Here is a 13,232-nt window from a genome sequence, read left to right as displayed (position 1 = left end):
AAACTAATAACAAAACTATTATCTCATAGAACTTAATTTTGAAATTTTAAAATATTTTAAATGTGATAAAAACACTTAAATATTTAGTTATTTTGGTGGGTATTTATAGAACGTAGCAAACATCTTTTTCTCTAAATATGTATTATAAAATTAATTTATTTGAGTATTAGAGTTCAAAGAAACCATAAAGTTTTCAAATTATACATATTATTGCAATAAATCGTAACACTTGCAACGGTTAACATGTAACAATAATTCATATCTTCTGAACTGAATCTGTTCGGATTTGCTGCTTCAACAATTTTTGTGAGATAAGTGTTATTAACATCGAAAAGCGCACTGATTTGAAACGCTTAAATCTCTCTTTTTAAATATTTTCATTTATAATTGGAACATAAAGTCAAACAACGTAGAAACAAAATTGTAAACATAATAAAATATACTTTGGCATTTGAGATGCAAAGACAAATTTCTACAAAGAAATTCCAATGATGTGGTGTGTTATATTAATGCATTGAATCATGTTGGTATAGAAAGGTATGACTAACTGATTATTAGTATATTTTTGTGAATTATTAATATTATTTGTATTAGACATTTTAGGTCGTTCTTTTTGCTTGAATTCATTTAACGATTGTTCTGTTTTATACTGCAGATCCATTCAATAAAAAATTGGTTAATGGCTACGGTTATACTTGACAATTAAACATTTTGCGCATCCATGTGTGGTGTGCGTTGACATTAAATTATGAACTCGACCTAAATGATATTGATATCAAACAAAATATCAGGGTTATGATGCTAATGTCTTCATTGTGCTTATATGCAATGCAAACGTATAAATCGAGAAATCCAAATCGACGCCCAACGTAATGTACTGATACATTGTATTCGAAATAAGCTATGATATATAATGTATATATATATATATATATATATATATATATATATATTGCAAGTGGATATAATATTTTTGCATATTTGCCAATGGGGCCAGTTAATATCTTTAAGGCACTACTACATATAATTATTCTAATTGTAATACAAATTTATGTGGTTTTCCATCTGTCAAATATATCAGTATCTGATGATAGTTTTGGTAACTATATTCACAAACAATCTCACAATTTTTTTTCAAATCAAAACTAAATATTTTGAATTTATTTAAATTGTAAGATCTTCGGATAATTTTGGCATTATAAGTCAAAAATGGTTGCTGTGTGTTTTACTATGTTTGTATGTTCGTTACTCTTGCTCGAGAGAACGGATCGACTAAATTTGAATTTTTCCAAGAATTTTAAAATTTCTTTTTTTAAAAAAATATATTTTTTCATAATTTCCAAAGTATTTGTAATTTGTTTTTGAAGTTAAATAGTTCAAATTACTTGAATCTCTTGAAATTCTTGAATATTATATATGTAGTTGATAGTCAGTGAAACGATTTATATATCCTCGTTTTTTATATTATCAAAAATAATCCGAGTCTTATGATTTTAAACTTTCCAAATAATCAAAATTGAAAAGAAATATTAAAGTAAACAAATATTGCTATAAATATTTTATAATTGGTAGCAATTAAGGAATTTGCTACATATAGTTTTTAGAATTTTTTTTGTATAGATAAGTATTCATATTTGTAAGATTAGTTGTTATTTTCATTCATGGAATATATGTGTAGTATAAACAAAATATTAATAGATCATTTTTTAAATATATCAATAAGACAAATAACTAAATATCTTGTTTAGGTAATTCATATTTGTTTGATAATTGGTTTCTATATTTGATTATTATTAATTTATATGTTGGCAATTTGAAAGCATTTCAGCATTAATCTTTTCTGCAAACAGTAAAAGCTTACACGAATAATGTGTAAATGATTATATTAGCACACAACTTGAAATTCGGATAATTTTACAATTAATAACTTTGTATTTTATTATTAGACTTTTGAAACATACTATTAATTCGTAAATAATTCTTATAGAAATATTTTCATATGAATTTATCGCCTATCGCCTATCGTTATATTATTTATAACATGCATGAACTCTACATGAATATTATTATAACGAATAATGCAGTCGTAGTTAGTCTTGCTAGAAAATTTTGAGCTAATATGAATATTTTTATAAAAAACATTGTAATTTAGAAACCATCAGTTTTGATATATTAGCTCTTATTTATTTATGTAACATGAATTCTTCGAAAAATCCAATTATTTAATATTAATGATTTCAATAAGATTATATTAATATTGAAATCAATCAATAATTTAGAAATGAACTATATAAATTAAACCAATAAAATACCGTTCGGTAAAGTTAAGTAATTTCGTGGACAATCATGAGAAATAGCTTCGGAATACCATCCGAATGATAGAAATTTATGAAAGTATCATACAGTTTTAATTTGAATAAAAGATGATACATGGCTAAATGAGACTATAAATCAATATTCCGAATCACATGATTGATCAGCGAACGAAAGTAATAAACAAATTTAGTGTTATCGGTAGTACAAAACCTGTTGACCTGCTATCCTAAATTCGAGCATTCTTTCATATATATTTGACTGCCTATGCATATAATACACGTGTATTTGAAAAGAAAATGATACTGTTTAAATAAAACGTTTGCGTTCGAAGTACTTTTCATTTAAATGCTTTTGAACGTGTAAATAGCTTGAATAAACACAATAGCGGTGCACATCGTTTGTTATCTAGGCAATACACGTACGTGAAGATATTCGGAGGAAAGCACTCGTTTTATTTTAGGAATATGCAATTAGCATGAATTAATTCCAAAATTCATTTAAAATGTGTCAATGCACTGAATTGGAATAGTGAAGGTGTTTTTTCTATCAAAATACATACCTAATTTTTCACTTAAGCATTTGAAACATTAAAACCGAGCTTGTGGGGCGCGCCTCCTTGATGATGCAGTATTTTTACATAATATTGCATACTAATTTTTGGCCTGATAATATCAGTTGAGTATCTGATAAATTTTATTTTTGATTTTTGGACGATTACTATAACCTACCTTACAGAAAGTTAAAATACAGGACAGCCGATCGTCTTATAAAACTAATCATTGCGAGCCTATCGCGTTCCATAAAATGGTTTTAAATTTTTGCAATTTGTGCTTTTTTAAGAAAACAGGCAAAAAGTCAACTATTAACCCACATACTAAAAAAACTCAAAAATCTATTGTCTATTGTATATACACAAATACTTTGGTGCCAACAGATTCAGCAGACTTGATACGAGAAGTGCATAAAATTAGTTATATGTGATAAAGGTTATTAATTCCAGCAGCTAGTGAACTCTCAATGTTACTAAAATAAACCATTTTGTATGTAATTGCGCAACTTATGTAGCTACGCTATAGTATAATCGTTTTACAAAAAATAAATATCGGAAACTTTTCGTTTCACGATTTACTAATTATATGAACTGAAATTTTATTATTTAAACTAATAAAATGAAATCAAGAATATGACTATATTTACATGAAAATGATTAAATTAGCAATAATTTTGCTTTATGTGTATGATGTAAAATTATATTCATTAAAATTCTTACATTTTATCACATTAAACATTAGATATCATCAATGCGCTAATGAATACTGGTGTCGAAATATTCCATTAATTATTATTATTAGCAATTCATATATAATAATTCATATATTGTCGTATCGTTGTGAAATGTATTCTTCAAACATTGTTCTATTAGGAAATTTGGTCATTAAGTTATAATTCATTTTTAATTATTTTTATAAATAATACTTTAACGTAATAAAAGAATTACAAAACATTTAATAAACAATCGTTTGTTAATGATATTTTCTTTAGCAAAATTAAGTTTTTTTTTAAATTATTTGTTACCTAAGTATGATAATAAAAAATGTATGGTTCTGTATAATGGTTTAAAAGTTTGCAACTATATCATTTAAATTTTAATGCAGATTTGCTAATATCTTTAAAATAATTTATTAGGTAAAAATCTTATTAGTTGATTTTAATTTTGACACATTTTACATAAGCAACTATTTGACTCCAGCTGCCACCATATTATGAAAGAGGAAACTAATTTCTTTGTAAATGTATAATATTTGAATTTAATATCGAAGATTGAATAATTTAATGATGAAAAGGCGTTATAAAAGTAGTATATAGCGTTAGAGTAAAATCTAAGACATACTCTCAATTTTTAGACATATTTCACAATAATATTATTTACACTCAAATTTTATTATTTGCAATAGTTGGGGCACGGAAGACTGGGTATGGTTGTGCTACTTTTTTTGATCAGCGATAATTTTGTTAATTTACCAGTTTGCTGGGAGAAAAGTAAATTAAATGATAATTTGAGTGTCTGGGTGTTGATACTGAAATGCTCTCCTTGAATATGATGGATAAATAAAATAAACAAACATAAAATCAAATTATACAAGAAAATGCCGAGTGTAACAACCGTCCAGAGCCCGAGGACGGTTGTGACAGGAATAAACAAAGATTAAACAATATGTATAAACACCAAATTGTTTCATGACGACTTTTGTTGTCAGAAATATATAACACAACACAACATTATCATTTAAACCATCACAAAGCTTATGAATATAATATAACAAAACATATTTTTTTTAACTACATAACTTAACAATCGAACAAAAGAACGTTTTTTGAGTCTTAAAAGCAATGCAATAATGTAAACTTGTATGAACAACCATACTTCATCTTCCTCCCTTTGAACCCTATCTTAAAATCAGTATAATTTAGCACTTATGACGCTTGTCACTATATTAATACTTAAATCTCTCCTATAGTATCTCCTGTATTAATTCTTCAGAACTTTTTGAAATTTACTAGATTGCTGAAAAAATATTCTATGTATAAAGAAATAAACAATCTGTGAATTAAAATAAAATTATTTTTATCAAAATGTAGATTTTGAATCAAGCACGATGATAATTGATTAAAAACTAGTTTGTTTTATCTATGAAATTGGAGCAAACATATAATTTCATTTAAGTACGATCGTTTCGAAAGTGTTTACCTAGCACGACAGCGACAGGTCTCATAAAATCAAATCGATGAAGACAGCGAAGTCTATCATGTCATATTATTATTATAAGAATTTATTAATCATGATAGAAAAGCCATTACGTGAGTTGTGTTTAATTAAAATATATAAGGCAAATATGAGAATACGAACTGCATAGACAATTTACTGTCGAAGATACTCTGTGAACCTGAGATTCTCGTAGGTAATAAATGACGATGGCGATGGGAACTCATTTATAACATATAATATTATATATCCAGCATAAAAAAATGATTCAATATAAAGGTATATTAATTAAAATTAAAAAGAGTGTAAAAGTAGTTATTTCCTTGCTGATAGTACCTCAATGATTCTATTCAATTATTGTGTGTAAACTCTTTTCAGGGTTGATAAAAATGAAATCCAATTTTCTTGGACGGAATATGCAAAAATATGTTACGTGTTTAATAAATTATCATATAAATAAACAATTCTGGTAAACTTACTTTTTTATTGACACTTGTTTATGATAAGTCATTAAATTAATCTCAAGTATTTTTGCATAAGCCTTATTAGACAAAGAATGTTTCAAAAACCGCTTTACTTGCATTGATAGAATGAAAAAAATGATTACATTTTTAGAAAGATAGGAAAAGCGGTTTTGGACATGCAAAAAAAAAGTTTCGAAAACTGACAGTTGGTGGTCAAAATTGTTTATTAAACATATATCTTTCAAATTATCAGATATTTTATAGAGATTTTGACCATAAGTACACACTTTGTTTCCATTTCTTTGCGTCTCGTACCAAGAAATATAATAGTTTAGAATTACAATACACTTCGGCTCTTATATTTTGTCTGTAAAATACGAATGTGAAACTTAAAGTATTTACAATAATTTTTTTCAAACAATATTAAAATCAAAACATTTATTATTAATTGTTGAACGCTTTTTGTTGATTGTATATTTTTTATTCTTGGCATGTTAAAGTGCCAAAAGTTTCCACAATTTTCCTTAAGGCAACACTAGGTTGATCCAATTCTAGAGAAGGAAGCAAGTAATTAATTCGAATATCTTTGTTAAAATATTTCATTACGTTTAAAAATATAACTTACAAAAAGGTTTGCTCTAAAGCTACTATGCATTTCTTAGTGAAGACTTTTGATATATCCAAGAATACTTATTTTATTTCTAACGAAATATCAAAGTTTTTCAACTGAATTGTTCGCTAATAAAACAAGTTGTGGATATTGCATAAAAAGCAAACCCACTGGCATTATAAAATGTTAGCATCATAAAAAAACAAATATTACGACATTCTGAAGAGATGATATCTATCTTGATATTTCGCAAAATAATAGTTTGCGGCTTTGATGTTTCAAGGATTTCTGTTGCCAGCGATACGAAACCAGTTTATTCGTCATAAACTGCTGCTACCTCAATGTTGAAAATGACTGTTGATGAAACTTCCGCGGTATCTTTATATCAAATAAAAAGACAAAAGTCTGATTAAATGCTCAACACTCATAATAGGCAATTTAAACCTTGCTCATACGATGAAGTTCCTCTAATATATTTATTGCATTCATTTGCTTCATATAAAACATTTTCAGAATTGTATTGATTTTTATTCATTAATTTGAAATCTATAATGGATTGTCAAATAATTAATTAGTTTATTAACTTGTGATTCACGAGTATATTATTATATAATGTGTAATACATCAGAAATAATTTATACTCAGGGAAAAAAAAAACATTTTGACTAAATATCCTAGTAAAGCAAAGCAAAAAAGTTAATAAACCAAATTTATAACAGAAGAGTTGAAAAAAATCCTGGTTAGCTATTGTAAGTCCATTATTAAGAAGATATCCATTTCATCTTTCTCTTTTTATTCATTTTGTACTTTTCCGTAAAGAGCTGCATCACTGAACATAGTTCTTGATTTTTTCTTTTTCACTTTAGAATCTTACGTAGATAGATGAACACGCAAATTACAAAGTTTACAAACTTTTAACAGTTATCATGCAATCATAAAAAAGCGAACTGCGATGCAAAAGAGAATTTTGAACCAATAAACAATAAATAATTGCATATGACGACGTCAGAGGATAGTCTCTATATCTATGAAAAAAAATCAAAATTTTTAAAAAAATTTAATATATGAATTTTTTTTTATAATTTCAAAATTCTCAAAAATTTTAATAGTTTTTAAAGATAATTCCAGCAATTTGCCTTAAGTCACGATACCGTGCACCCCTAATTTTTCTTAATTTTGTCAATGGGTAATTTGATTCTAACTTTTCGAATTGTTCTAACTTTTTTTGATTTTCCACATAATCCTTTGGACACCAGTATGTGAAAATGTTATTTGATTCTGGAATGATATCTTTGATCTATATTTTCAAGTGATATCACTACTTCCTGATTTTCTATTAAGTTCCTTATGGTTGCAAGACCACGGCTCTACCGCTTACCTTCTACTTTGATTACTTACAAAACTTATAATATTTTCACATGTATTGTAATTTTTCCTCGTTGCAAAACATATTTATTTTAATAAGAATAAAAAAATTGAGAACAATATTAGTAGAAACAACACAACTTTACCTACTGACTCAACGAACTCAATAAACAATAGTAACTCTGAAAACAATACTAACAATAAATCTAATGACTTAACAGAACTTAAAAACATGATTAAAATATTGACAGAACAAATGGGCATAATGCTTAATTTACTAACAACAATGTTATCTAATAAAAAATAATTATGTCTATGCAACTAACAATTTGCATATGGAACTCGAACGGCTTGAGCAATCATGTCCATGAACTCAAACAATTTTTAACTACCAATGACGTAGACATTATGCTAATTTCCGAGACGCATTTTACCGAGACAAATCACAATATTCGTTTTCCTAATTATCACACATATACCACAAATCACCCGGACGACAGACCTCACGGTGGCACTGCCATTATCATCAAGTCAAACATAAGACATTACGAGACAGAACCTTTTTATACTGACTACATACAATCGACAAATGTTTCAATTGACCTAATGACTCACAAAATTACAGTATCGGCAATCTATTGTCCGCCAAGGCACATTATTACTGAAAATCAGTTTACAACTTTTTTTACCAGCCTTGGAAATTTGTTTATTGCGGGAGGTGATTATAACGCAAAGCACACATTTTGGGGATCTAGACTAATAACACCTAGAGGCCGTCAATTGTATAATACAATAAATAATAATAATCTTCGGACATTTTCTACAGGTGAGCCCACATACTGGCCAACTGATTTGAACAAAATTCCAGACCTCCTCGATTTTTTTGTAGCCAAAAATATTAAAAACGAGAGTGTTGAAATAAATTCAAGTCTGGATCTCAGTTCTGATCATTCACCAGTAATTCTTAAATACTCCACTAATACTCCAACCGAAGTCATGAGTTCGCTTACAAACAAATTTACCGATTGGCATCTTTTCCAAGAATACATCGAAGACACCATTAACTGTAATATTCCATTAAAAAGTGAGAATGATTTGAATATCGCTATCAACAACTTCACAAATACATTAATTGCAGCAGCTAAAGTATCGACTCCTATTCTAAATCACAATCACAGTCACTCTGTGCCCATAGATATTAAAAAAATCATTGCACAGAAAAGGAAATTAAGAAGAATTTGGCAAATAACTAAATCACCGGAAGATAAAAGAAAATTTAACAGTGCATGCAGAGACCTGAAAAACTTAATAATAAATTATAAAAATGTTTCTTTTGAAAACTACTTACATAATCTTTCTGCAAGTAGTGAAACAAATTATTCTCTTTGGAAAGCAACCAAAAAATTAAAAAGACCAATTGTACCAATTCCTCCTTTAAGAAAAACAGACGGTTCATGGGCAAGAAGTCCAGAAGAAAAAACTAATGCATTCGCCGAACACCTGCGCCTCACATTTCAGACATTTTCACGTAAATGCAACTCTAATGATGAACAATTCATTTATGATTTTCTTCAGGATTCACCGTCGCTAGTGACTCATGTTGTTAATCGTTTTACTGCGGCTGAAGCAACTCAAGAAATTGCAAAAGCAAATTCTAGAAAATCACCTGGACCAGACAGGATTTCTATTAAAATGCTTAAAGAACTTCCAAGAAAAGCTATTAGAATGCTCACAATAATATATAACTCTATACTGAGAATGAAAACCTTTCCGCAGTCTTGGAAAAGAGCTAAAATAATACTTATAGTCAAACCAGGTAAAGACCCTTATCTATTATCTTCCTACCGGCCGATAAGTTTATTGTCTTGCATATCGAAAATATTTGAAAAGCTAATTCTTCAACGGATTAAAATAATCCTACAAGAACAAAGTTTTATTGCGAACCATCAATTTGGGTTTCGAGACAAACATTCAACAATTGAGCAAGTTCACAGAATAATAAACGTAATTAACAATGCACTGCGTAATAAAGAGTACTGTTCTGCGGCTTTTTTGGATCTCAAGCAGGCATTTGACAAAGTATGGCATACCGGATTAATGTATAAAGTTAAAAGATGTTTACCAGATTCTTTATTCCTATTAATAAAATCCTATTTACAAAATAGAAATTTTTTTGTCAGCATCGCCGATACGGACTCAAATATTACCGAAATTAATTCTGGAGTGCCTCAAGGGAGTGTCCTGGCCCCAACACTATTTTTAATTTTTACAGCTGATTTTCCAACTTCAACTGACACGAGTTTAGCCACATTTGCTGATGATACGTGCATCATTGCGACAAACAAAGATCCGACTGCAGCTTCCAACAGCCTTCAGCACCATCTCAGCTTAGCTGAGAAATGGTTTTCGTTGTGGAGGATAGAAGTAAATAGCACAAAATCAGTTCATATAACTTTCACGCTTCGCACCCAAACTTGCCCAGCAGTTGTACTCAACGATGAAATTATTCCGTCCAAAGAATCAATAAAGTATCTCGGCATTCACTTAGATAGGAAACTCAACTGGAAAGTACACATAAAGAGCAAAAAACAACAAATAGATCTAATCTTCAAAAATTATTATTGGCTCCTAAACAGAAAATCAGAATTATCAACTTACAACAAATTACTTATATATAAGGCTGTGATCAAACCCGTGTGGACCTACGGATTACAACTTTGGGGTACTGCTAAAAAGAGCAATTTAAACATAATACAACGAGCACAAAACAAATTCCTGCGGCAAATATTAAACGCTCCTCACTACACGCCAACATGGATTCTCCACAAAGACACAGGTATACCTACAATTCAAGAACATATATCAATGTTTGCCTGTAATTATAAGAATAGAATTGACGCACATCCAAACCAACTAGCATGCAACTTATACCAGGAAGGCCAGCCGACCAGGCTCAAAAGGAAAATACCTCGAGATTTATTATAGTTTATTTTTATATATATATATTTTCTCTATATTGTCTTTAGTTTTTTTTTTTTTTTTTTTATATATTAACTATAGTAGATACACCACTGGGCGTATGTACTAATTTGTAAACAACCAATTGTAAACACTTGTCAGCATTCTCTGCTAAATATAATTATTTTTATAGATTGCAGAATGAAAATAAAATAAAAAAAAAAAAATATTAGTAGTGGCACCATATATCTCAATCTAGTTCTCCCTGGAACGTTGGATGTTTTTTCTGCAATCATTGTAAATCAATGACTGCAGAAAGTGTGGTTCCTTTAGAATCAATGTATAGTTGATTTAGAGGGTATTCGTAAAAAAATTTTAACAGATAATTAAATACCATATACATTTAGAATATGTATATTTTTGTAGTAGTCGTATATCAATTTTCCATTGTACGTAATATTAATTTATTCGCTAGACATGAATAATTACTATTGGTACAAATGTAAAGAGCATGTTAGCAAGTTATGCGAGTTCAAGGGCGTAGTATCTAGACACATAACACACTGACCAAGGTGTAAAATGTAAAAGATATGCATCGTCTGAAGGCGTCACCATTCCGATCCGGAGACAATGCATCACGGCACAGCGAGACGCACCTACTCGCATTAATCTTACATGGAAATTATTGATAAAAGAGAGTAGGGGCACGGGATAGCGTGTCGCATTCGCAATTCTATATGGTTATGCTAATATTAATTGTATCACTCGAACATAAAGCAAGTTGATTTATTTTTTTAAATTCATGAGATTTTAACGTTTTAAATCTAGGATATCAATATCACATAATAGGTAAGGATAGAACTTTATAAGGCACGTACATTTTTTTTAACTTCCCGTAGGGTAGTTATAGTAATGGGCCGAAAATCGAAAATAATTTTTTTTGCATTTCTCGACGTTTTGAAGGTTGTTGAACATTTTGGCATAACTCAGAAAAAATGGATGTGTGTGTGTGTTTTGTATGTCCGCATTTTTTCGTCCACGTTTTCGGGCGCACGGATCAACCGTTTTGAATGGTCAAACTAGTGGGGTGGGTGGCATCGTGCCTTAAGGCAAATTGCTAGAACTTCCCGTACCGTAACGAAATGTTCGAGAAATATTGAATGTTTTCAAATAGATTATTATAAATATGGTAACATTGTCTAATATTTATAAGAATTATATAAACTGAATTGCAGAGTTGAAATTATTTGTTTAAAGTATATTAGAACTATAGTCAGAATTAAAAATAAAATCTGAATTATTTTCGATATACAAAAAATTTAAAAAAAAAAGGAAACATAATTTTTTTTTCAAAATCGATTATTTTGTTAGACAAGCAGAAAGTTCTTTGAATCAATTGAATCGGACGCGTTAGGTTCTCTCAAAAACTGCCATTTTTTGTACATTTAGCTCTGTATCTCCGAAATGGCTGGGCCTGCCTTTGCAAAAAACTAATAACCCCTTCTTCCAATCATTACTAATTGAATGTTTTTTAGATCATTCAAATCGGATGCTCCGTTCTCTCAAAAACTCGATTTCTATTTTCTGCACTCTTTGCTCCTTATCTCCGTAATTGCTGGACCTGCCTTTGCCAAAAACTAATTAGCACATCTCCTTATCAATAGGAATCGAATGTTTTTTAAACCATTCAAATCGGTTGATCCGTACGCCCGAAAACGTGGGCGAAAATTTGTATCCATACATACATACACACACACACATACACATCCATTCTTTCTGAAGTATGCCAAAATGTTCAGAAACCTTCAAAACGTCGAGAACGTTCGGCCCATTACAATAACTTACCCTACGGGAAGTTAATAACATTCGATTCCTATTGATAGGGAGATGTGCTGATTAGTTTTTGGCAAAGGCAGGTCCAGCTGTTCAGAGGTACGGAGCAAAGGGTGCAGAAAATAGAAATCAAGTTTTTGAGAGAACAGAGTATCCGATTTGAATTATCTAAAAAACATTCAATTTGTAATGATTGGGAGAAGAAGTGATTAGTTTTTACCAAAAGCAGGTTCAGCCATTTCTAAGATACAGAGCTAAATGTGAAAAAATAGCAGTTTTTTGAGAGAACTAAGCGTTCGATTTGAATTATTTAAAGAACTTTCTACTTGTTTCAACACAATAATTGTTTTTGAAAAAAATTTTTGTTTCTAATTTTTTTTCAAAAAAAAATTTTTTTAAGAAAATTTTTTTTGTATATCGAAAATATTCAGATTTAAATTTTATTTCTGTTCTAATATACTTTAAACAAATAATTTTAACTTTGCAATTCAGTTTATATAATTCTTATAAATATTAGACAATGTTACAATATTTATAAAATCTATTTGAAAACATTTAATATTCCTCGATCATTTCGTAACGGTACGGGAAGTTCCAGCAATTTTGCTTTAAGCCACGACGCGATGCACCTAACTAGTTGTTGGCATTTGTTGGATGATTTGACTTAAATAAATACGTGATAATTTTTTTATCAGTGCAGCAAATACCGGGCATTGTGAAAGTGAAACCCAATATCACTACTGCTTGATTTCAGGCTGCCCAAGTGGGTATACTGTGACCCCTGCAAAGATGTGTCATTGCCTTAAATCGCCGACATCACGAGACAAACGACCACTTTGTTAAATTTTATGACTAAAAATATTTTTTTCCGTTTCGAACACTATTTATCGTTGTATTAAAACTGTGATAACTCTATCTACTC

The sequence above is a fragment of the Ctenocephalides felis genome, unplaced genomic scaffold (assembly GCF_003426905.1).
Source record: "Ctenocephalides felis isolate EL2017-DRISC unplaced genomic scaffold, ASM342690v1 CF-g0.4_SCAFFOLD_01492, whole genome shotgun sequence".
NCBI classification, from domain to species: Eukaryota; Metazoa; Arthropoda; class Insecta; order Siphonaptera; family Pulicidae; genus Ctenocephalides; species Ctenocephalides felis.
The sequence above is the reverse complement of the archived record's forward strand: the minus strand, read 5'-3'. Positions refer to the sequence as shown.